Source organism: Dermacentor andersoni, chromosome 4, assembly GCF_023375885.2.
Source record: "Dermacentor andersoni chromosome 4, qqDerAnde1_hic_scaffold, whole genome shotgun sequence".
NCBI lineage: Eukaryota > Metazoa > Arthropoda > Arachnida > Ixodida > Ixodidae > Dermacentor > Dermacentor andersoni.
In genome coordinates, this window is record NC_092817.1 from 22,448,154 (window position 1) to 22,473,259 (window position 25,106).

The following is a 25,106-nucleotide window of genomic DNA, read 5'->3' on the forward strand; positions in this document are numbered from 1 at the left end:
GTAAGATGACACGTGGCCGTCTAAAAACTAAAATCTTGATTCGGAGTCTCAAAGACAGACTCTTCAAATTGGCGTCCCCACATGCCTTTCTGTGTTGCATCACTTACGGATTACCATGCAAACCTCATCTCTCGGTAATACTGGCCCCTTTTTTGTGTTTCAGAAGTGTGATTTGCCAATTCACCACAGAGTTGTGTTCTCTGCAGTCTACCTTTTAAATGTGTCGGCAGATGCGCAGCCCAGCTGGAATAACGAGGCTTCCTATAGTGCTATTTTACTACACTGGATTCTAGGAACATGCCGACGAGGAAGCCTCCGTGGCTGTAACCAAGTCTTTCGCCTGAGCATTGCGAAAGTTCTGCACTTCCTTCACCACCACAAAGGGCCGAGCAAGTCTCCCCCATATAGGCCCGAAGCCCGGAAAAGAGCCGATACGCAATCAGGCTTCCAGGTTCCGCAACCCGAGCTGTCGCCTCACAATGCGCCGAATTAGCAGCGCGCGGTGTTTCGAGATCATTGGAACTCCTTCTCCGAGTGCACAACGGGCGTATGCAACCGCAAGCCGTCGCTGACGCAACTCCCGTTCGGCACCGCTGTCTTCAGTGCAGCCACGCGCTTGTAAGGAACCAGCCTTTCGACGTCATCGCTTTTTTGTGAGGACGCTACCACGGAGTTAAAATTAGTCGAGGGAGCTGTGGCGATGGCGTGTGCAGGAGCTGCAAGTATGGCGGTTCAGCGAGACTCACGATGGGTCGTGCATTGATTTAAAACGGCTTTGCAATACTGCAAGTTGAACATGTTCAACAAGATATTGCTTTAAAATGCAACAATTGACAATGATTGTACGATTGCTTTTAAACTGAGGAAGATAAAGCGCAAGAAAATAACGTGAAAAGAACGCCTGAAACCAAAAGCACGAAGATTAGACAGATCCACGTAATATATCCACCACTTCGATGGGAGTTGAACGATCGCCAGCGCCAGGGTTTTCTCTATGTGTCTGCTGCGCCTGAGAATATTCGAAGGGGTTGCCGTGCATCCTTGGTCAAAGACAGGGAGCCCGAGCATTGCCTTCCTAGCCAGCGGGCTCGTTCTGGAAACCTCGCGAGACTAGAAGTCGTTCGCAGCTCCCGAGAGCTCGCTTCTTGTGGGATAAGGGCTGCACGCTGAGCATGCGAGGTGAGGGGGGCCCCAGGGCGTCGGTCCATGGAAGCGGCGGCCATCGGACACCCATGGTCGGCTATGCAGAAACGCAGCCAGCGACTCGTGAAGGAAAGCTCCGGCTGCGCACATGCTGCCTGATTCGGGAGTTTCACCGGCGCACGCCATCCTCAGGCGAAGGCCATGCGGCTCCGCCGGACCCCTCGTTTTCTTCGACATTGCGCCGAACACCGCTGACCATCTGCCGGCGCACACGTCCGTCCAGGAAGGTCGCTGCGGCAGGTAGCGCGAGCTGCCGCAGGCACCACTCTCGCCCAACACCGGTTGCTTCGCCGCGCGCAAACTGCGGTTCCCCTTCTCCACTTCTGCCGCCCCGATGCCAGCAGCCCCGGCGTTCGCTTTTTCTTTCTTCACCTTTTCTTGTTCGTTTCTCCGCCAGCAGTGCCTCGCCAGCTGGCATTGTGTACACGACAGACGATCAGCGGCGCCCGCTCCCCTGTTGGAAGCCAATAGAGCACGGCCGGAATGCGGCGCTGCTTGCCGTCAAAGGCGCGGAACAACTTCCGAGGCAGCGAAAGTGGTCGCGGCAGGGAGATTGGGTTGGCCTGACGGGTCTTTCTGCGTGTGTGTGTGTGTTTGTGTGTGTGTTGCGCGTCTATGCGGTGAAGCACCTCTCCGTTGCGAGGGGGCGTTGTCGGTTTGGGCGTCGCTGCAAAAGGCGGCAGGTGTCGTTCTATAACGAGAGCAAAATGACTCCATAGGAGACGCTGGGCTGACTTTGGACGTTGCGGCGACCCGGTGGATTATTAGAAGGGACCGAGGCGTATGACCGCCGCTGTATAACTTTCGCGCTCAAGCGGAAACGTGCACGCAGTAACAGCCGGCACGCTCGGCCCGACGCATTAAATTCTTCTTTGTTTCGCCTCTTCGTGACTGCCGCCGCCAATAATGTCAAAAACGGAACGGGAAACACAAGTTAACCAAGAGGACCTTTCTTATCTACAGCGAAGCAACCAAATATACAAGAGGGTAGTGAGCAACCGTTTGGTTTCTTCTTCCTTTTTTCTGTTTTCCCCTTCTTGCCCACATGTATTGTTGGAATCGCACCGCTGGCACGAGTTGATGGGGTCTCGGTGCTGACGCCCGTTATTGCCAATGGGTCGCAAGCCCCAAGGGTAGCGTTGGCCTGGCGGCCTGGGGCACTGGAAGCATCCGAAGGTCCCGGCAAAGCAAGAGAAGACTGGTAACAGAACAACTTGTTTATTCTAACATAGCAAAAGAGCGGCCGGTCAGGTCGACCGAAGTGGAGAGACGGGAGAGCACGTAACTCAACAGTACAAATCGGAGCCTCTCTCCTGGCGTCCGGGGGCAGCTGCTCTTATACCCTCGGCGTCGCGGTCCAAAAGGGAAGGTCACGGGAAGAAGGTCACGGGATGAAGGTCACGGGACGGCGGAGCATGAGCCCACGACGGCGCGCACGGTCGAGCCGAGAGACCTGCTGAACCGAGTGTAGTGACGCATCGCCAACCCTCACTTGGGGAGCTCCGCTCCCCGGCTGCCGCGCTTTGACAAGCGTGGGCACACACACACACGACGACACGTGGCACTGAAACACGCCTGGACACGCTTGGCGGGGAGGCGTTGCGGCGGCGTCGCACGTGCCAAAATGTCCGCCGCTTTGAACGAAGCCCCGGCGTCCGTTGCATCCGCGCCGGCATTACCGCGCGTTGTAGGCGAATCGTAACAGTATTGAGCACGCTCAAAACGGATACTCAGATGGATAGCGCCAAAGCGAATAGCACCGTGGTATACAGGCATGTCGCCTTTCTTTCTTTCTTTCTTTCTTTCTTTCTTTCTTTCTTTCTTTCTTTCTTTCTTTCTGCGAAATGCATTCTTCTATTCCGAAAACGCACATCATACTGATCGGGCACACTGACGCGCAAAACAATGCAACTGCTGTCCACGGTTACCAATGCTGGATACCTATAAAACGTGGGCAACCATACATGGCTAACAACGAGACTAATCTACAGCTTCTTCCGCTACCTCTCGTCTCATCCGTGGGGCTTGGGGCCTAATGGAATTACGCGCGGATTCTCCGGTGTACTTAGCGACCCGGAAGCATGACAGCGTTTGTTCTGTCGCTTCTGACGAGGCTTCGTCATTGGCACCACGCCACTCCTAGCTGTGCGACACACACCGTATAACTGAAGGGGAAGCTGCCGGTTTCTGATCTCTGTTATACGTTATTCGTCAGGGTGGCGGTGGTGGTGTGTTATAGCTACAGACGGGTTTAGACGTCTCGATGTGGCCGGCAATTGCTCCGCCTGAGCGTCTCTTTCACTGTTGGTGGGATGTTCACCATCTGTCGAACAGCTCAGTGTCTCTTAGAAATGTGAGAAGAAGGTGTGAAGCTTCCTTGCAGGCTATCGCAGATCCTTCCGGAGACACAAGGTGTTATTCGCACTTTATTATACCACGTGTAGTGTACACGCAAGATCTGCGATGAAATATACCACATGCACCGTCGGCGATGTTGAGCAGTTATGACTCGCTGGAGGGCACTTGCGGCCACTGTAGTCAGATCGCTGCGTAAACGAAACCGTTGAGGACGCCGCGTGCTGCTTAGCATAGCCGAACGACGGTTTGGTCTGGGCTATCTGGTTCGCAGAAATTGTAGCGTTAGCTAAATTTACAAACCACACATGGAAAGAATAACATGATCCAATGCTGGCTAACAAATGGTATCTTTATTTAACGCGCGTGAAGTATATACTACAGACGACACCATGTAAGTAGACATGAAAAAAGAAGCAGAAATGCGCACTTAAGGACCTAACTGCTGGCTGTCTTGAGTAGCGATGTCACACTTACGTCTTAAAGGAACACAACGCGAGGGTGCCGACCCATGTGTAAATAACATGCGCCAGAGAGAGGCTGAGTTAGATGACTGAGGGAGCAAATAACCCATAGGCCGGGCACCAGGGTGGTTACTATTTATTTATTTATTTATTTATTTATTTATTTATTTATTTATTTATTTTCCATACCCTAAATTGGCGAGGCGTTGCGGAGGGGATCTAGTGGTTGGCAGTATTTAAACAAAGAAAAGAACAGAATGAAACTTGCATCATTATAAAATATTAGCGACAGATTTATAAATGTGAAATGAAATATAACATAATTAAACAACTAAAACAAAAATAACTGAATAGGAATAAACAGCATATGCATATATGTTATGCAATATTAACGGCAAAATATAAACGTAAAAGAAATATTCAAAAGAGAAGAAAGAAGAAGAAATATAAAGAGACTGCAGGCATCGCGGCACATGTAAAAAGAAAAAAAAGAAAGGGGTGGGGAGGAGAGCTGCGTAAGATGATTAAGCAGGATTATCACAATGTAGCTGCGCAGATAAAGAATGGCAAAAAAAGAGAGTGATGATAAATGGAAACAATATCGTCAGGTACGTGTCCGCCTCCAATGTACATCTGTCCCATCCCCCATTTATACATGTATCTTTTTTTGTTGTCTATCTCCATAATATTACATAACCAAAGGCAGAATTATCGTGATCATCTTAACACGCCAGAACGAAGACCTCTTCCAAATGTGTTTAGTTGGCTCCACATCCTACGTCAGCCATCACATGACCGCAAGTGTCTCACCGCTGCATCTAATCCTCCGCTATTCTCGGCTGCGTTTGCCAGACCTTGGCATCATGCATGTATGCTGCTGTCATAACAAACCATCATATGTTTGTTCTAAGCACTGCATAACTTGCCCAGTTCAGCTTCTTCCTCGTAAGGCTCAACTATAGGATATAATCTACATACTCGCGTGTTCTCCCACTTGCATATTGCTGCATTTATATTCGCATAATACGCATTTGCGTGTTTATGCGGAAAAAGGCATCTTAATTCACACTGAAACCACTGCGGCACGCCAGAAGTTTTGTGTGGTGCACTTAGCCGGGGGGGGGGGGGGGGGGGGGAAGTGCTCGCAATACGAACGATGGCAAAATATATTTCCCTTCGTTCTAGGGCCACGTTGCTTACAGCTCTTTGTACCCTTTCTTTCTATCCTTCTCATCCTTTCCTTTTCGTCCGTCTTCCTCTTGTTCTTACGGGTTTTTACGGGTAGCCGGCAATGTATCGAAAACTCCGATGTTCTTCCTGCATGTATAACAACGTTAGCAAAAAGAAGAAAGAGTAGTGATACTTCGACGGCCGCACGCAACAACGCAGTGTTTTCGTTGAGAAGGTCTGAACAGGGTGCGCCGAATTCTGATGCGGTGGACGCTCTTCTGAAACGATTGCCGTTTCGTACTTTTTAAAGTAAACCTCGCATGGTCATCTGAATGGACAACGAAGTCGCCACCTCTATTGGCATGCACGACCCGACAGCTGAAAAGCCACGTCGCCCACCCTTAATGAAGTTGACGACGCTTTCCTTCAGATCGCAAAAATGGGGATTCCTGCATAATACCGTCGAATTACGCTCGCGTGCTTTCCGCTTTCACCTAACTGATTATATAGGAAAAACTAATTATAGAGCCTCTTTGATAAAGCACCAATCGTGGCGCACGCCTGCCTGCGTAATGGAACCGCCTCCTCGTCGGATCGGTACGAGCTAAGCCTCGCATGCAAAAACCAATTACGTATACGCCGAATGCGAGTCATTTGCGTGTCAGCGCGTTCCAATTCCACATTTCGTTTAATTTATTTCACCCTCAGGGCCATCCGGCATCACAGAGGGGTGCAGGCACGTGAGCCACACAACACAAATGTGCATAAATGTGATACAAAACGTTTTCTGTTTGATATCACAGTGGAAGACATGAAAAAAATAAACGCAATATTAATGCAAGGGCACTGCGAAAATAATAACAATAATAATACAATAACACAATAGTAATTAAAATTGTATTATTACAAGTGTGATGCATTAATGATAATAATACTTGCAGTAATACACGTGTAAAGAAAAAGAAGGGAAGAAAGCCAGATACAGTTGTCCGTAAGATTAAGTTATTCAGGTGCAAGGAGGTTAGTTACAGCATGCTTAAAATGTCGTTAATCCGTGGTATGCAAAATACTGTATATGTGGGAGCTGATTCCACTTAGTGCATGATTTAGGGTGAAACGAATTACGGCGGCGTCCTGTAGGGATCATGGCAACTTTTCTATCGGGCCGTCGTCATATCTCCGCAAAAAAGTAAAATCAAGGAATCCGAGATTATAGCTATACAAAGAGAGATCTTGTTAGTACTAGTCTTTAAAGAGGGAAAATGACGTATAACATTACGGAACCTGAGAATTACTTGTTTCATCTTGGCAGCGTTACCCTGTATACAAATGCGACTTTTTTGCTGATTGGTCAATTACTGTTAACACGAACAGTATATATGCTGTCTCGGAGGTGCGTGCCTATAATCTCACATTTTTGACCCTGCAGCACGCACTCGTTGGTCGGTTCAGAGATCACGTGATTACACCGCGTCGAGTTCACGTGGTGCAGCAGAATGCTCGGCGTCGCTTCAGGACCGTCACTGCGATGGTTTTAATTCCGATAGCCCATCGCTCACACGAGCGCTCGAGGTTTAGTCCTTCGCCCTGTATGGTTTCAATCTCCGGCGATTATGGCGGCAATTCTTGGCGCAGCGCTTGTCCCCGTATGCTTTCGCATTCTGAATCCTCCGCGCTAGAACTATTAACATGAATTGACTCGCCCGGATTTCTATTCTTCTTAGACTCACGTTACTTCCCACACGCGTACAGAAAAGAGCCTGCGACGTACCTTAACGACCGCTTTTAAATAACGGTTGTGCGTGTTCAGTGTCAGACATTCATCGTTGGCACGAGGGCTCCAGGCAGCACAATCTCTCGTGTACGTTCGCATTCAATTACAGCTCTCTCCCTCTCTCTCTCTCTCTCTCTCTCTGTAGCTGCATGTCGCCATCTCCAACTCGCATCAAAGGCAGTGAAGTTCAGTGCACCATCGGCTGCCGTGGGATCATTAGATGCGCAAACCTCGGGTCACTCAGGTTCGAAGTTCGGAGCCGCTAACAGCGTTCTAGTAAACGAAATCGGTATTGACGTCGACGCAGCATTCGTTTTGTTTGCCGTCCCACGTGGCAAATAAAGGGACCTCGAGAAAGACGCCTGCTGCTATCTACGGGTCAAGTACTTCCCGTTTCAGCCCTTTCTGACCCGCTCCTCGGAAATGTCGCGCATAAAGAGCGCGGCTCTCGTCCCTTTGCCCTTGGGCTTATTTGCGCACTTTCCCGAGGACGGAGGTTGGGAATCGGAATAAAAGCTCGCGCGCTGCATGCTAGATGCTTCCCTCGTTGGCCCACGCTGCGTTTCTGCGTCTTTCGTAGTTTCTGCTCCGCACATAGGTCAGGCCGCGGGTCGAACCACACATGTTTACAGGTCTCGGTGCGGCCATATACGCACAAACGTCGTTCCTTATACGTTCACAGTGCATCAGCGCGGGCAGCCAGTGCTAGGCGAGGGGTGCGTATTCAGGCATGTGGCGATTCAAGAACCAGTTAAGCAAAGCGTTTGAACGAGTGGTCAAGGAGCATTTGCGATTCATGGGTGCACAAACGGCGGGGGGGGGGGGGGGGGAGGCATTGCATCTTCGATTTCTTTTCTTGTAGGCTGCCCCGCTTAACGATCGATCCAAAAGGCATAGAGGCGAAAGCCTCCCATGGGGGCAATTTCTTTTCGTCGCGGTAAAGAGAAATGGATACGAGATACTGGAAAGCCAACTACAGAAAAAGAAAAGAAAGAAGAAAACTGAATCGGAAGTTTAGACAGCGCGGTCTGAAATCGTTCCTGACGCAAATAGTTCGAGAGCTTTTGGGTATTATTATTGTCCTTCACCTCATGGATACTTAGGCGTGTTTTGTCAATATTGAGGGGAGCACACCTTCCGAGGAGTGGAAATACAAAAGTAAGGAAGTGGAAGTCAACACCACGAAATATTGCTTCGTGCCGATCCGATTGTAGGTGCGTATTTAATAAGCTGGAAGATTCGTGTGTGCCGCTGCGTTGTAGTTGATGCTTGGGAAAAAAAAAGGACAATGCTTGTTTAAACTTACGGTAGCTCCAGAGGCAAAATTTTCGCTGAAATTTTAATACGCATGATAATACGTATGATTAATACGTATACTGTTATCACTTGCGTACATCGAATCGTTTCCGATAATGGCTGACTGAATATTCATGTAACTAATACTAACTGTTATCTTGAGTTAATCACTTTGGGAACATTTGGTGCTGTGCAATTGAAGACAGAAAATTCTCGAGACATTTCTGTTTAACAGTTGTATGGCAAGTCTGGCAACATTCTCGATATATGCGTCCGCAAAAACTGCATTAACTATACAGCGCTTCACATTTTGCACCGGTATACACGGAGTTAACACAAAATTAATGTAAACAACATTATAGAACAGTTTATGACTGATACACAACGTATATGTATCTCACAAACGGGACAGTTGACGACTACAGAAAATAAAGAACACATAAACTGGCGTACATTTGCTTACTTTGCAGGAGCGGTATCGTTGCATAGTAATGAATGTGAACCCTATACTATAGGGTTGATTTTGTATGCCAGAAGCAAACAGGACGTAGGTACGTACAACTTGCCTTGTGTAGACGAAAATACAGATCGGGGGACGACCAGTTACTCATAAGAAAGTGGATGCCCTAACCAGACAGAAAGTTAGAAAAAGGGGGGTGGGGGTGGGGGGTCGCACTCAAAATAGTTCGCATGGTTTCTAATCTCTCCGTCGGGACGTCGGTTAACCTTACGTGCCAAGTTGGTCTGATTTCTAGCGGTAATAAAGCAAAGTACACCCTGAGCGCAGTATTGTGCGCAGAATTATTATATTATTTTCGCCCTTCGTCTTTGGCTTAGGCTTCGGCCGCGATAGGCCTCTCAGCGCATCGAATGATACTAAAGACAAATGGTAGCTCAATAAAACGGATCGTTACAGAATATAGCCCAAGATTATATGTCGCGTGTTATGTTCGCATTCGAGACGATGATCACGAGGTTATGCGTTCACGGCTGCGTTTCGACAGTGGTTCATTGCCTCCTTCGAACGTCGGCGGGATCGGCAAAAGAGTAGAGAAAGGGCGTGGGGTCGGGGGTGTGGTTGAACCCACGTGCTGCACGCAAGGAGTGGACGTGACCACGTTACGCTTTGTAGTTACCGACGAACATCCCTCCTTCGTTCGCGAACGTGAAATGTCCGCGTGGCCGTATCGAACGCACCGTTCACATCTTGCGCACCCAGTTTGCGTCCTTCGTCAGGCCATTCTCCCCCACCCCTCCCGTCGTGATGGGACATCGAAAAGTTCGATGAGAGTATTTTCTGTATTTGAGAATATTCGACAGAAAGACAGTAATAAGACATTGTATAAGGAAAAAAAAAAGGGGGGGGGGGAAGTCGCTGGGACATTTAGCTATGGTTTCGCGAATTTCTGGCAGCTTTTTCTTTCTTTTTTTACGAGAACACGTACGCGCTCCCCTTCAGCGTGCAACGTACTTGTAAGAAAGCACGACAGATAGGCGCATCGTAGAAGATGAAGTTGTATAGGGCATTGCTTACAGCTTGCAGGAATTGTTGTTTCATTTAGCTTCCTTTTGTTTTGTAAGGCAACTCCCTCTTCACTCGTTTTCTCGTACTTTTGTGTCGCTTTCGCGACTTCGCATTTTTCTGCAGAAACCTTCCTTTCTTGGTTGGATACCGAGGGCTTGGTCGTTATGCCAAAGCCTTAATATCCATAATGTGGCCATATATAGAAAGCAGAATGTGGCGAAATAGGCGCCGGTACTTCCCAAATCGTTTATGCTGGCTGGCAATAACATTGGAGTGGGCCTACACAAGTTAACGTAAACTAATATAATACGCGCTGCTCGGAACACCAAAGTATGGCAGGCTGCCAAAGTGACAAATAAATAAATAAACAAATGAGTAGGGCGTTAGCTAAATAACTTTGATCGAACGAAAAAAAATGTTATAATAGAAATCTACCGTAAGAGACGAAACCATGGCCAAGGAAACGGGTGGAAGCGGTATTTAATGAATTAATATTTACGCGGATATTATTTCAAAGATAGTACGATAAGCATCATAATCTTCATCTTGACTGCCAAATCTTCTCGACTTGTTCTGTACACAGCCATTCGGTGAAGTTTCTGCGACTCCCAATACCTTTATTGTTCGGATACCGTCAGAGTATGCAGAAGAATGCTCTAATACACTCCGTTTTATTTCATCCACAATGCAGGGCATTTTTTTGTTTTGCTGTTCACGCGCGGGCCTACATGGATGGATAGAATAACTTTAATGAAAGGTCCTGCGAGCTACGGGGCGCAAGGTCCCATAGAGCGGGCTACTCCCACGTTGGGACCGGGAGTTGTAACTCCCTGGCCGCATCGTGGGCTCGCTGGACAGCCCAGAGCTGCTCCGCCTGGTCCGTGCTGCGTAATACTTCTTGTAGCCTGGCGGAGTCTTGATCCTTGTTTGCATGGGTCCGACCACACGGCCAGAGCAAGTGATGTACGTCTAGTGTGCTATGGCAATTTTCGCAATATGATGTTTTGTATAGGTCAGGCATGTAGTGAGTGATGTAGTCTGTTCTGCGTGGGGTACGTGTTTGTTTGAAGCATTCTGAACGTGAGGGCTTGAGGCCTTGTGAGCTTATTGTGAGGTGTGCTGTATATTCTGCGGTCTAGATAGAAGTGCTTTGTGATCTCGTTGTATGTGGAGGGAGGGTCCCGATTCTCGCTGGGATGGTCACGACCAGAGTAGGTGGCGTCGCGGAGGGTTAGGTCTCGCGCGCTCCTGTGAGCCATCTCATTGAGATTGCGAGGGGCGTCCTCGATCTCTCCGAGGTGTGCCGGGAACCAGCAGATGGTGTGATGCTGCAGCGGTGCGAATCTATTGATTATTTGTAGTGCTTGGCTTGCAACTGCTCCTTTCTGAAAGGCTTTGACGGCCGAGCGTGAATCGCTGTAGACGTGGGTGGTGGTCGGGTCTGTGAGCGCGAGTGCGATGGCGACCTGTTCTGCTATCTCGGACTTGTGGGTCTTGACTGTGAGAGCGTTTGTGACTTGACCTTGCTTATTGATCGCGGTGGCAACGAAGGCCTTCCTGGTCGGGTACTGTGCCGCGTCTACGAAACGTGCGTTCACCATCCAAGCTCAACGACGAGGCTGCACCTAAAAAGGTGTATGACTGGCCGAGTATAGCGGGTGCGTTAAAACGTGCTGCAGCATAGCGCATTTGCGAATCCCGAGAGAGAGAAAGAGAGAGAGAGAGAGCGATAAAAAACAGGGAAACAACCGCTTCTGATGAGAGAGGTTCCTAAAATATTAAAAAAAAAAAGTAGTCTTCAGACCTATTCGTCAACATTGGCCTTGAACGCGTTGCTGGGCTGTTTATGCGAACATTTCCTTTATGCTTGCAATGAAAACACGCAGCACACAGCTAAAGAAACGGAACGTAATATGCTCTCTTTGTGTATATCCGTGCGCTCTGCTGTGCATACAGAAAAAAAAAGAAAGAAAGTCATCATCTACGTGTAACGTCCACACAAACACTACCACCTCCTAGAATCTCGATAACAGCCCGCGGCTGCACGACTTTAGAAAATTGCGACAGATTTGCAATAATGGAACAGCCGCACGGACGGTGCCATTCAATACTTTTGCCGCGTAGTTCGCGCCATTCTCTTTATTGCCCCTGTTTATGGTGGGCGGTGCATGCACGCTCGGAGAGCTCTCGCATTAGCAGCCCGAGATGTGTGCATGCCGTGGTCGTCTCATTAAAGCAGTCTATTAGCATGTCGGCGGCGTACGTCGGGAAAGTGGGACGACGATCAAGCGCAGTCTGCTGCTCCCTCGCGTCTGGAGAGTGTCTGTCGGTCGATCGATGCGCACAGCGGCGTAGAGCCCGCCTTGCAAAGAAAGCATCGAACCGGTGGGAGGAGCGCCCGGCTCGACTGGGCGTAGGAATCCGGGAGGAATATCAGCTGGCTCTTGCAGCCGAACAGCAGCTCCACTCCTCCTTGCGTACACTTGACGGAGGGTTGCCCTGTACTGCTTCGTTATGGTAGAACATGCGGTGGTCCGTTTTCGTTCGAGAAAAATAAGAAAGATAGTCAGATGTTACGCTTTATTGCCCCATAATCTGTAACAGAATATATATAGGTAGGCTACTGAGCGTGGCGAGAAGACACGGAGGCGCTGCCCTAACATTCAGTGTGTGAGCGTGTGTGTGTATGTATGTATGTATGTATGTATGTATGTATGTATGTATGTATGTATGTATGTATGTATGTATGTATGTATGTATGTATGTATGTATGTATGTATGTATGTATGTATGTATGTACGTACGTGTCTGTGCTAATTTGCAGGCGTCCGCGTTTTTCTTAACGTGTGATGTTTAGGATATGTCGGTGCTCTTCATTTATTGTGTGTGTGCATGTGTATAAAGAGTGATTGAAGCTACCAGAAATTGTACTGTCATCAGCTTCCCTTAAAGACAATATTAGTGCTTATACTATAAACTTAACCGAATAGCGAGAACCAAGCGGTATCAATGAGTCCTTCTGGTCTCTTTTTCTTTTATTTACTTTTAGTGCGCTATACGTCGTCACGCCCCTTCATTTTGCAAACATGCGTCTTAAGTACGAGTGACCTCCGCGCGCGTCTCTTTCTCGCGGCGGACGTACCGCACCCGCCACGCCACTTCACGTGCGGTATGCGCAGCTGTGTCAAGAGTAAATGCGCAAGTTCTTTCTGTAGATGGAGTGGATTCCTGACCATACGATGCCGTTCTGCTGGAAACCCTGGCGCTAAGAGGCTTTGGAGAGTGACGTTTAGCGTTCGCAACTCTTTCCAGAGCTCTTGGGCAGCGTGAATGAAAGATTTGGCCGCCCATGCTGACTTAATTCGAATATGCTGTTGTCACGCGAGTAATTGCTTCGTTACTTTGACCAAAAACGTTCACTTATCTCTTGTCGGCGTGAGAGGTTAAGCACTGGTCGCAGAATGGAGTGCACGCATGCCTGTTCACGGCATAACCACCTTAACTTACGAATTATTTTCTCATTTATATGTTTATTGCTAACGTAAACATTTATTTATTTATTTATTTGTTTGTTTGTTTGTTTATTTATTTATTTATTTATTTATTTATTTATTTATTTATCACAGTATGCTCAATGCACTCATATGAGTAACCGTGTGACGAAAGTTAATCACAAAGCACGCGAAGTGTTTCCGCAGTAAACACGTTGTGAGAAAATGTTACGCCTTTCATTTGAGGAGCGGGAACTGGGTTCACAGAGCTATTTTCACTTATAACCGTGGTTTGTGATTAACCATCGTCTCATTGCGTGCCGCGATTGGGCCGCACGCCAGCACTTGGAAATCGCAAACTCTGCTTGACGTGAAAGCGTGTTTCTTTTTAAATATTTGCACCGAATACCTTTGCTACTTCACATTATTTCCTTTCCGATGTGTTGCTCCACTTCTGCAGTTCTTCAGGCTATCTTGCCGCACCCAGGCACACGCTCGAGCTCTTTGCAATGGGCCGTCTTGTAGCGCGAAACGTGCCTTGACTGCGCAGGCACAATTCCCGAGCCTTAAGTGAACAAACAGTAAAACAGGCACCGCAGGCATGCTTCGTTCTGTGTAACTGGTGCGCCTTCCGATCTTCTGGACTATAGTATTCAGAGACCTTCCTCTACCAGCCTGTTTATTACTTTTTTTTCCCATTTTGGTTTTGTTTCACTTGGTCGCTTCCGTTCTTGCCTATACTCGCCTGAGTCCTTCATTTCGGGCGCTTCATTTTCGGGCCATGAAAAATGCAGCGCGCATAAAAAAATGACGGCTTCCTTCCTCTGATTTCCTGCTGAGGACGCGAAGGGAGAGGTATTGCGCGTTATACGAATATGCACGCACGCATGCGCACACGTGGTGCGCCCTTAAGCATTCTTTCGCTCCATGGGCTCCTCCGCACGGCACCACGCCCAGTCCGCTGCGCCGTGCAGTGCAGCACGCAGTGCGGGCAGTTTCTTTTTATGGCGTACGAGCTACGTGCTTCTGAGGACAGAACGTTTAAAGGGTGCCCGCTGTACTCCGGTTGGCCAATTTTTCGGAGTGCCAACCTTTAGCGCGTGCCGCTCTTCGGCAGTTCGGCGCGTGGGCCTTCGAGTACAGTGTTGGCGTGCTTGATCGAACATGGGCTTCAGCTAGTGTGCCAGACGTCTTTGCCTTTCCCCCTGTATATGCTTCGCGGGGCTTCCTAATGACGTCACTATCTGTGTCTCGCACGGCGATACAAACGCGAGAGTTGCCATTTCCACCTTCAATCATATTGTAGTGGATGCTTGTCATTGATTTTTTATCATTCGTGACTCTGCACACTGGTGCCCGTCGCAGTCGGTCACTGAAGCGGAATTCTCTCGAGCACAACCTGTCCCGAGCACAGGGCAAATTTCTGTGCCGTGGCTGCGGCTGACAGATCGATCTCCATCGAGTCCCGCAGGGACAGCAAACGTTTCTACCAGTTTTCTTTATTTCTTTATTTGTCTTTTTTCTTGTGTGTGTTCTTGTCAGCTGCTTTCGGATGACAAATGGCCGAATAGCTTAAAGTTATAGCTGTGCTATGATATTCTCGGCATACGCGCTTAACTTACGTCGACGTTCAGTTACCTTACTGCTGCGTTCGCGCCGAGTGTTATTCGCAATTTGTCTTAGTGTTTTCTTGTTTTTTGCTGTTTTTTTTTTGTTCTCGTCCTCTTGTTACCAGATTAGCAAATCTGACTTTTCACGAGTGGCGAAGAACCTTTCTTTTGGTTGGTTTGATGGGGAGGGAAACAGGGCGTGTAAAATATATCCCACTCAGACTACTAGATGACTGGGGCCTTGGTACATTTCATTGGTAGCGATAGCCGACGCCCAAATCAGTCTTAAAAAGTACAATAAATAAATAAATAAATAAATAAATAAATAAATAAACAAGTAAATAAATAAATAAATAGCGTGATTCGAAAATCTTTTTTTTTTTTTTTTTTGTCGCGACGACGTTGGACACCGGACGCCGACGCGATACGCCGACGCCGGATTTTCTGCGACACGGGGCCCTTAACACTATCGCGTTAAAAAAGAAAGAAAAAAAAAAAAAGACGTCGAGAGAATAATCGACTGTCGCCGCACGAGGTTGTCGCAATACGACGATATCCCTCGTTGTATATATAGCCGTCACTTTAACGGAGTTCGCTATTCATGCTGCGTGAAGACATATTTCGAAAGCGTCAGATAACTCGCAGTACCCCTGCTTATAGTAGGTAACAAATGAAAAAAAAAAAAACAGCAGTTGGCAACCAAGGCACACGGACCGCGCTGCGTTGTGTTACACCGCTAGCCAATCACACAGAAGCAAAGTCGTCGTCAAGCGACGTGTTCAAAATGGCGTCGTTCTTGCTATTTCCGGAACGTCGGCTTTCTTTAGTCTTCGTCGGCGGAAGCGATGAGGTGTACAACAGACACGGGTAAAGTGTATGGATTCTGAGCATTTCACTATTAAAAAGTCCGCGGTACAGCTCATTTCACCGCTGACCCCGTTTTACTCATGACACTTCACTGCCAACTGAAGTGAAACTTGACAATAAGTTACAGCGAAGCAAGCGTTTTATTTCAGTTCCATAAAGAAATAGGCTTTCACCGTTTCACTGTAATAGACGAGTGAAAACGTATAAAATTATGCGCTTATTATTTCATTTTTTAGGTTACCACCTTATTTAGGTAACAGGGCAAGCTTGAAGTACGAACTAGTTGACGCCTCGCGGACGAACAGTGGCTGGCGGTTATGAGGGCGTGGGCGGGGCTTCACTGCAGACTTCGGTTGTATCCGACTATAGTGTATGTAAATTTGTTTAGGACTTCTGAGTGCCGCCATATCAGGCTATACCGGAGCGGTATATGTTTTATGTTTATTCGTTCCGTATCAATTGCGAAACATGCTTCTGCGACGTAACTATATATAGTACAACCTTTCTTTTATTTTACTTGCTTCAATGACCAAAAAGCTTTCATCGCGAAACTTTAAACGTGCTAGATAAAAGTACATGCATGAAAAAAGTTTCGGCAGCGCTTCTACACTGTTCGAAAAACGCTGGTCTCAGCGACCATTTATATACAGTAAACGATTATTAAGTGCATGGGAGCATAAACTTTTGTCTTTTTCTTTTCTCCTCATATCTCACCCCGACTCTCTGTTCTTTCCGGCACTGCAGCGTAGAGAAATCAACCGTGCACGCTGCCTTTAAGCCAACCCTTCCTGTCAGATAAGAAAGGGACGGGGCTCGGACTTTTGACATAAAAAGGGTGTGTTGATGTCAAAAGTGGAGGAGATCATCGAGGGAGAAGAGACGCTTTTAGTGTCGATGTTTTCATCACGGCGTGTTTCAAGAATCCATCGGTTCGTAGACACTGCCTTATTGAAAAGGTTCGGTTATCGCCTACGGTAAGAGAACTTGCCACTCTGCAAGCTGCTATTAATTACGCATCTAGAAACGCAGCCTTAAAATTGAGTAGTTTTTCGTGACTCTGAGGCAGCCTTTCAGAGGCTTTGGGAGCCTTATGACGCAGGACTTCAACTGGTATCTGCGATAAGGGAAGTCCTCCATCAAGCCCTCTCCCGTGGACATGATATGATCTTCCAGTGGCTGCCGGGTCACTGCGGCATCCCAGATAACGACCTCGCTGATGACGCCTTCGTTGAAGCTGCAAATCCCATGTCACCTTTCCTGTAGTCATCCAACTTTAGTGTGCTGTTTCTGGCTAAGGGTGGCTTTTACAAAAGCGTATTAATTTATAATCGGAATGGCAGGCACGCCCATGTGTGGCTCGTGCAACTATGTAAAGACAATGGAACACGTAATATTGTGTTTTCGTTATCGTTATAAAGTCGAACGCGACATTCTTAGGACTGTATTAAACAGGCTAGATCGTAGTCCATTCTTCGAGACAAATATTTTTTTGACGACAGTCCCATTCGTCGCAGACTTACAAAACAACACAGGCGTTACCTCAGTTTATGAAGTCGGCTAGTCTAACAATGACCGACTGTAGACGCAGTCCCACGTGTTCGCACTGCTAATGCTTCCCTCCTTCTCTTTCTTTAAAGTTTTCATCCCTGCGTAAGGTAGCAATCCGAACGCACGTCTGGTTGGCATCCCTGCATTTCCTCTTCCCTCTTTCTCTCTGTGTATTCGTTTCTTCTTTATTTATTTTTGTGCATCCTCTTACATCTTCCCCGGTGCAGTGTAACAAAATGGATATTTTTCTTCCGGTCAACATCCCTGCCTTTCGCATATAATTTATCTTTCTCTCCCCCTCCTCTTCCTCGGCTATCAGAAACGTGGTTATATTACAGCGCCGAAGTTGCTCATTCGCGCTCGTTCAACGCTCAGTATGTTGGTCGTATCCGTAGCCTTTACAATTCAACTCAGCTCGTCGGCAGTTCGAATAGACTATGCTTTCCCCCTAGCAGCATAACTTGGAGACGCTCTTTCACTTCTGGCAAGACTGTCTATGGTATAGAACGCGCTCGACCGCAATTGCCCGTTATGTGGCAATTACCATTTCACGCCTACGACCAAGCAGATCACTTCTGGTATGCGCGCATCGCGTGCGCGCGCCCGAGTTGCGTCGCGTGTACACAAGCGCGCGAGGTGTGGCGGGCGCAGTCCGGAGCGATCGCTCGCATGCAAGTCCGGTTCCCAAGGCCAAAGGGCCCCGGAGCGGCAAGGCGCGCGCGGGCGGCGTTTGTCCACCGCGTCCCGCGTGCATCATCATGCGCCGCAGCCCTCTCGGCCTGGGTCAGCGCCGACTCGGGCGGCGCAGCGAGCGGGCATCCAGAAAACAGAAAACAAGGGTTTAGAAAACGCAGTACGCCGCGCGGGCGCGGCAATCCCGGACGCGCCGCCACTCCTAATTGAAAAGCGTCCTCCTCGGCGGCGGCCCTACATCGGCTCCCACGTCGCGCGCACAGTGCGGCTTCTCGGCCGTACAACCTCGACGGCGCGGTAATGGGGCCGACCCAGAGAGAGCGAGTGGGCTCCGACGGCAGCCCCCGCGACGCTGCTTTGCGCCGCGCGCTGCTTTTCTCCCGAAAGGCTACGCGCGTCCATTCCTCAAACGCGGCCTGTGACTTTGTACTTTTGTTTGCTCTCTGATGCTCTGTGTCTCTCTGTTCACTCGCACTGCGGGCAACATCCCCCGTCGCGTTGTGCCCCGTTTGTAGCGCGGCCACGCCACTGCACTGTGCGCGCTCCTGCGCGGGCAGGTCGGGCGTTGAAAGCGCGCCCTTTAGCTACGCGCATTCAGGGACTGGGCGAACCTCGCAGTTGATGCACTCGTCTCCACCGCTGAGCGTTTGTTTGTACAGATTGCGAGCGAAGGAGATTCGTTTTGCGCAGGTTTCACCGCAGACTAAGGCGTGGGTGCGAGTGATTTACGAGCGTGCAACTATAATGTGAACGTAGAACAAATTGTTGCCAGCTAATATTGCAGTGCGCATTCTATGAAAGAAAAGGGAAATAAATACACACGCTTTGCTTGCAACTTGTACGACAGCGAGCAACGTCTGAGACTAAGTGCAATTTTCCGCATTCGGTGAACACAATGAATAATAGTGAGAGCTCGTTATGCTGGTGCTCGATCTTCATCAGGAGAAACCGATATGTTCCGCAATTGCTATGGACTCAGGTTCTAGAGAGACAACGTGCTGCAGCGGAGCCCAGTAGAACACGGCGCTTAACTGTCTTCTCCAGTCTGTCGATCATTTCCCCAATCAATCAATCAATCAATCAATCAATCAATCAATCAATCAATCAATCAATCAATCAATCAATCAATCAATCAATCAATCAATCAATCAATCAATCAATCAATCAATCAGTTGCTCGTTCGTAGAGATTCAACGAGTTATAGCTCAGAAATAAGCAGATTTCACCGGGAGCCACGAGTGGAGTGGGACGCAAATCGAAAGCAGGCTGTACCGCGTACCATCCAAGGATTGCGGAGAAGCTCCCATTATTGACGTTTGTTACGCAGCTCGAGCGTCGCACCCTCGTGGGATGCGGCCCAGTCGGTTCCATCGAGCGCCTCCGCGCGTTCGGAAATAAAATAAACCGAGAGAAAGAAAGGCCCGAGAAAAGCGCGTTATCTTTAGCGTCGTCAATCGAAAGGGCCGCGATTGCATGCGCGCAACGCGACCCACAGCGCCAGTTGGGGTAAGTTTATTTGAAGCCGGCGGCTTGCGCGCCGCCGTAGCCGCAAGAGCTCGATTCACGAAATCTCTGCCTGACTCCGTGCGGAGAGAATTACTGCTCCTCTGCTTGCGAGGTGATGGATAGTGGCAGAACCTAAAAGGACCATATGCAGAAAAAAACTGCTACACGTCTATGGCTCTGAAAAAAGTAGACGCGTAGGTGTGACGAAATATTCGCGTTCCGCAAGTCCTCAGTATAACTTTAGCCTCTGTATAACTTTTTTTTATATACATCGCGCTGGGTTCTATTTTGAGCTCAACAGCCCACGTCGTTTTAAGTATTCGATGCGCAAGCAGGCAATCCACCGAGGCACGCGACTTAAGCGCGTGCCATGTTGCAATGACGTGACGAACAGACGCCTGATGACTCACCGTGTTGCGTGGTGTTAAAGGAGAGGCAGAAGCCGTGACGGGATCTGATGTTCTCCGATACGGAGAGTGAATAGTTTTTTTTAAGCTTCCTCCCATTGAAGAAAGAAAAATATTGGATGTGGGTAACAGTGTGGAAGTGAGAGAGTTACCACCTTCACTAAAGAAGGGCGCAACACATGTCGACAGAGCTTAGTCGCTTGGCCTCGGCCGCGTAATGGAACCGTTATTGCATTCGCAACACCTTAAGGCTACGAAGCATGAGTGGAGAACGCTCGCCCCTATCTTTTACAGCTTAGGCCGAAGCGCGAGATGTTTTGGATTGTGCCTACGAAAGCGGCCACGGATACGAGTGACGGGGGAGGTGCTGAATAAGAGCAATGCACAGCATTAGTATGCCCTGTAGGTGACGCATCCTAGTGCAGGGTTTGTTACCCTGCAGCACTATAGGAAAGAAGATGATAATATTGTGAGACAAGAGCAGATGTATAAATGAAAAATGTGAAAGTGTGTATGCATGAAGGTGCACGCAACAGCCGCCATCATAGTCAAGCAGTTCGCATGTCCTCAGGAAGTGGTCTACGCACTCCAGTACGCGTACATTCAATAGGGTTTTGTTCGTTCTACAGGTCTTGTTCAGATCTTGTTCATTACAGGGTGTCTCATTTTGCGAAAGACTTGAGTGAAACGGAAAAACGAACAACACATGCGCGCGCGAGATTAAGCGAAATAAGGCTACAACAAATTCTGCAGCCAAACATATATATATATATATATATATATATATATAGTATGACCTACGTGTAGGCGTGTGTTCTAACCTGCAGCAGTTAGTGAAGTCCATCAGATAGTCGAACGACGTCTCCGCACAATTTCACCGGGCATGGGCAAGGCGTCTGTTTGAGTGTCGGCATACCAACTTTCACTACGTCTCGGTCAGTATATAGCTTCGGACGTCAAAACAAAGCCTGCGCTCTACTCGCATACGCAAGCCACTAGAGTCGCAAGAACAGGATCTCTGTCGTTAAGTTATGAACCGTGAGTGAAAGTTGATGGACGCAAAAATGACTCGTTATCAGAGTTGCGATCAAAGAGACTCGCTGTCTGTATAGAGATGACATCCACCCGCTCCTGCAGGTATATCGCATTTTTCGTTGGCATATATGGAAAAGTCAGGGCTAAGCTGTAGTTGTCTGTGCCGACTACAGGTCAAAAGAAGTTTGGAAGTCATCGTGAGCTTCCTCTAGCGAAGCATCGTGCTGATAATAGTCTCGTTATTTCTCCTGGATTCTTTCGGCTTCAACAATTCTTTATTCATTAGCCCGATTTCGATTACAAAGGGTAAGGCACTTGCTCTCCGAACTCTGTGAGCTGACTTACGGCACGCATTAGCACTTCTGACAGACGCGCAGGTTTAGTTTGGCGCAGGGAAAGTGTCGTTCGGGGTTCGTGTCTCTCGCGCACACTTGGGGCTTCCATTGGCGATCGCTGCAGAATGCACTCGCTAATGAATGCGTTCATCAAGCTCCCTTTACTCGGTCCAGCTGCGTACTATCGCCTGCACAGCAGCGTTTTAGCGGTAAATTATGAGATCTCTAAAACAAGGGCTTCAGTACAAAATTGCAGTTACTGTCAAGTCTGACCTGTTTAAGCTCACCAAGGCTTATCTCATACACGTGAAACGCGGATTCACGCATTCATGGGTCCCTCTTGTCTCCTAAAATTTAGGATAAGAGATTTGGTTTTCTTAACTCCGTTTAACTGATAGAGTGATTCAGTTTACTATAATGAACTTTATTGATTTAACAAAAACTTTTACAAGATATTCTGTTCAACGTTTGTAATAGCATTCGACATTCCAAACACTTTTCTACCATCATTGCATTTATGTTCGAATTACATTTCGCTTTTGCTAGGTAATATCGAACTGCAAAAGCTTTTTTTCTGTTTATTCATCCCTCACGTTCGCCTCAGACCCTGAGGTCTCCGCAGTGTAGGTAGCTCTGAAACGTTAGCACATTCAGGCCCCATGATAACCTTTACGAGATAGAGCAGGTAGCAAAGAAAAGAAGGCAAAGGAAAGAAAGTAGCGTAGAAAGAGAGAGAGAGAGAGAGAGAGAGAGAGAGAGAGATTAAAATTAAACGTGAGACTCCCGGAGCGAAGAACGGTGAAAACTGGGGGTGTTGACAGTATGCGGTGTCTGCGTCCAACGCAACTGCACGCTGGTGCAGTCAGTGAACTGGCTCTCTCGCATAGAACGCGATAGTGCCCTCCCCGAAAGTGCCGCTACATTTGCCTGTCCGACGCGCACGTAACCGCCCGCAGCAAAGCTCTTAGGCATAATGTGCAATTATTCGCAGCCGCCTTTCTTCGCACTCCATGGTGGACGTGCGAAGTGTGCCGGCTGTGCGACCCAGGTTGGTAGCGGTGCGCAGAAGCCGAGTACGCGCCTGCGTTATAAAAAGCATGCAGCACTGTGGAAACTAGGGCTCCTATCTAGCAATCAAGGGCACGATTTAGAATGCCGCGACTTGGGCCATTGTTGCTCCAGAATTAGTGTACCGCAGTCACAGCGGAAGGAGAAGCTGCGCTTGCGTCGTCTGAGTTCTTCTTTTGTTTTTTTAGTATACTTGTAGCAATACGAACTATTCGCAAACCTGTCGGTATAAGCTTTTCAACAATTTGATCTTGTGAATTCGCGACAACCGCGTGCGATGGTGTCAGCGGGCAATTCGAGTCGCTTTTGTCAGATTCCACAGTGCTGAATCGCAGAAAACTCGTAGCATTCGTGGCGGCTGTTCGCATTTACACAGTACGACTGAAAAAACTCTCGTAAAGGGGATTATTCCTCACATTGTCTCCGCACGCGTGGTAGCTTAACTATCGAGACAGAACGGGTACGCCCTGTGATGTATAGCTTATTCGGACGGAAGGGTGTTGCGACGGGGGAGAACAACAACCGAGCGAGCATTGAACCCCGCGTGGTGGCGTTGCAGGCAGCTTCGTCGATCCGGCCGCTAATTGGACAACGCCGGCCCAATTTAGGGAGGTAGGCTACGGGGTAGAACGGGAAATGTCGTGAGTGCATGCTCTGGGGTTTAGTGTTGCCGCAAAACGAAACAGAGAAAGAGCAGATGTTCTTCTCGGCTGGCATGCGCTCTGGCATTCCACAAGTTCAGGCGTGGTCCCTGCAGGGGGCGCACGTGCGGTTGGCGCACGGCGTGGTGCACGGGAAAAACGCGCAGCTGTGACTACGTTCGCGAGGGAAGACAGGCTCGGACGGCTCGGGTGGTGGCGTGCGGTTCGACGCGGGCGGACGTCCGTCCTGGCTCGGGCGCTGCGCCTACACCGCCGCCACGGCGCCCAGCTCTTCTCTCCTCCGCTTCCGGCTTCCGAACGGAACTGGATTCATGCACCGTTGGCGTCCAGTGCCGGTCGCCAGGCCGGCACGCGATGTGGTTCGCCCGCCTTCCCTTCCCTTTCATATTTTTTTTACTTATAGCACGTGCTCACGCTGGCCAAATGGAAGCTCGGGAAGAGGCATGTGTCTGATGCTGTTTCTTTTCTTATTTTTTGTGGTTGCTTTATTCCGTTCATCTGAGCTTCCGCTATATTGACTTTGTCATCACATAATATAACATTCTGTGTAGTGTTACGTTTCTGACCTGTCTATTGCATTCACTTCCAGAGTAAATCATAAATTACTAATATGTAAGCTGTCCTTACCTACTTTGGATCCTAATCTACTACTATGGCTCGAGTGTTTTCTTACGAATCACTTTCTGTATGTTACCATTAACGACCACGATTCACCACTATCTGAGGTAACATCTGGTGTTCCTCAGGGTTCTGTTTTGGGTCCGTTACCTTTTCTAATTTATGTTTATGACTTGCCTAACTAAGTGCCTTCATTAATTCACTTATATGCAGACGACTACGTTCTTTACCGTGAAGTCCGTGACCTCAGTGACGAGCGGGCCTTACAAGCCGACCTTAATTCTGTCGCAATTTGGTGTAAAACTTGTAAAATGGAACTTAACGTTAGCAAACGTAAACTAATGCGCGTTTCACGTGAGGACATTTGTCCCTCCGTTTTACAACTTAAACAATATTTCACTAGAAACAGTATTTTCCTATGAGTACCTAGGTGTTCTCATATCTGTTACTCTGACCCTAATCTCTAATGCTAACCATATCTTAGGGTATCTTCGGCGAAACTTCTGTAAAGCAGCTGCCTCTCTAAAAGATACTCACGTATAAGACACTCGTTCGATAAAAATTAGAATATGCAACTTCAATCTGGGACTCTAACCAAGCTAACCTATCTCAAGCCCTTGAACTTGTCCAGAATAACGCAACTCGTTTTATCCCTTCTAATGATGAAAAATAGCTTATCATCGCCATCGCTGTCCTTATGGCGAAAGGATTTCCTTTGTCTTTTCCATTAAAATTTCCAATCACATGTCTTTGAGAGACCAGCTCACCCACCTTCGTCTCTCGTTGACTCCCCCCCCCCCCCCCCAAAGAAAAAGAAAGAAAGAAACTCGGCTGCATCCACATACGAAGACTTTCTCTAATTCTTTCACGCCGCGCACATCTGTCACCGACAGTACACTTTTTCGAAAATGCTTGTTGGATGATTTTTTTTTTTTGCGATACTAACGCCTGATATATTTATGTTTCTCGTTCTGATACGTATCATATACATCTGCAATAAAGATAATATATTTGTTGGCGTGATGCACATTCACTGGGCACCTTACATTATGTACGCCTCTGGCGTGTTGTTAACCGCTGGTGTTTATTTTTTATTATTTTTTTCCTTTCGGTTTACTAGATACTATACTTTAATGTCTGGCCATCATTACTATTTGTTATAATTAATATTTTCCAGTGTTCTTATATATCTCAACACATCTATAATGTTGCCACCTTTTTGTTGTGAATTTCAATAGTTTTTTTAATTGTTACCCCACTCCCTTCTTTAGAGCTTCGGTGATTGAGGGTAACTATAATAAATAAATAAATAAATAAAAGGCCCGCCGCTGTTGCTTTGTGGTTATGGTGTTGGGCTGCTAAGCACGAGGTTGCGGGATCGAATCCCGGCCACGGGGGCCGCATTTAGATGGGGGTGAAATGCGGAAACATCCGTGTACTTCGATTTAGATGCACGTTGAAGAAGCCCAGGTGGTACAA

The 25,106-nt window shown here is 48.0% G+C and overlaps 1 protein-coding gene across 1 annotated transcript in view; it reads left to right on the forward strand.

Moving 5' to 3' along the window:
- LOC126535849 (uncharacterized) overlaps positions 1-25,106 on the forward strand; it is a 56,471-nt gene that overhangs the window by 16,134 nt on the left and 15,231 nt on the right. The gene's annotated exons all lie outside the window — the stretch shown is intronic.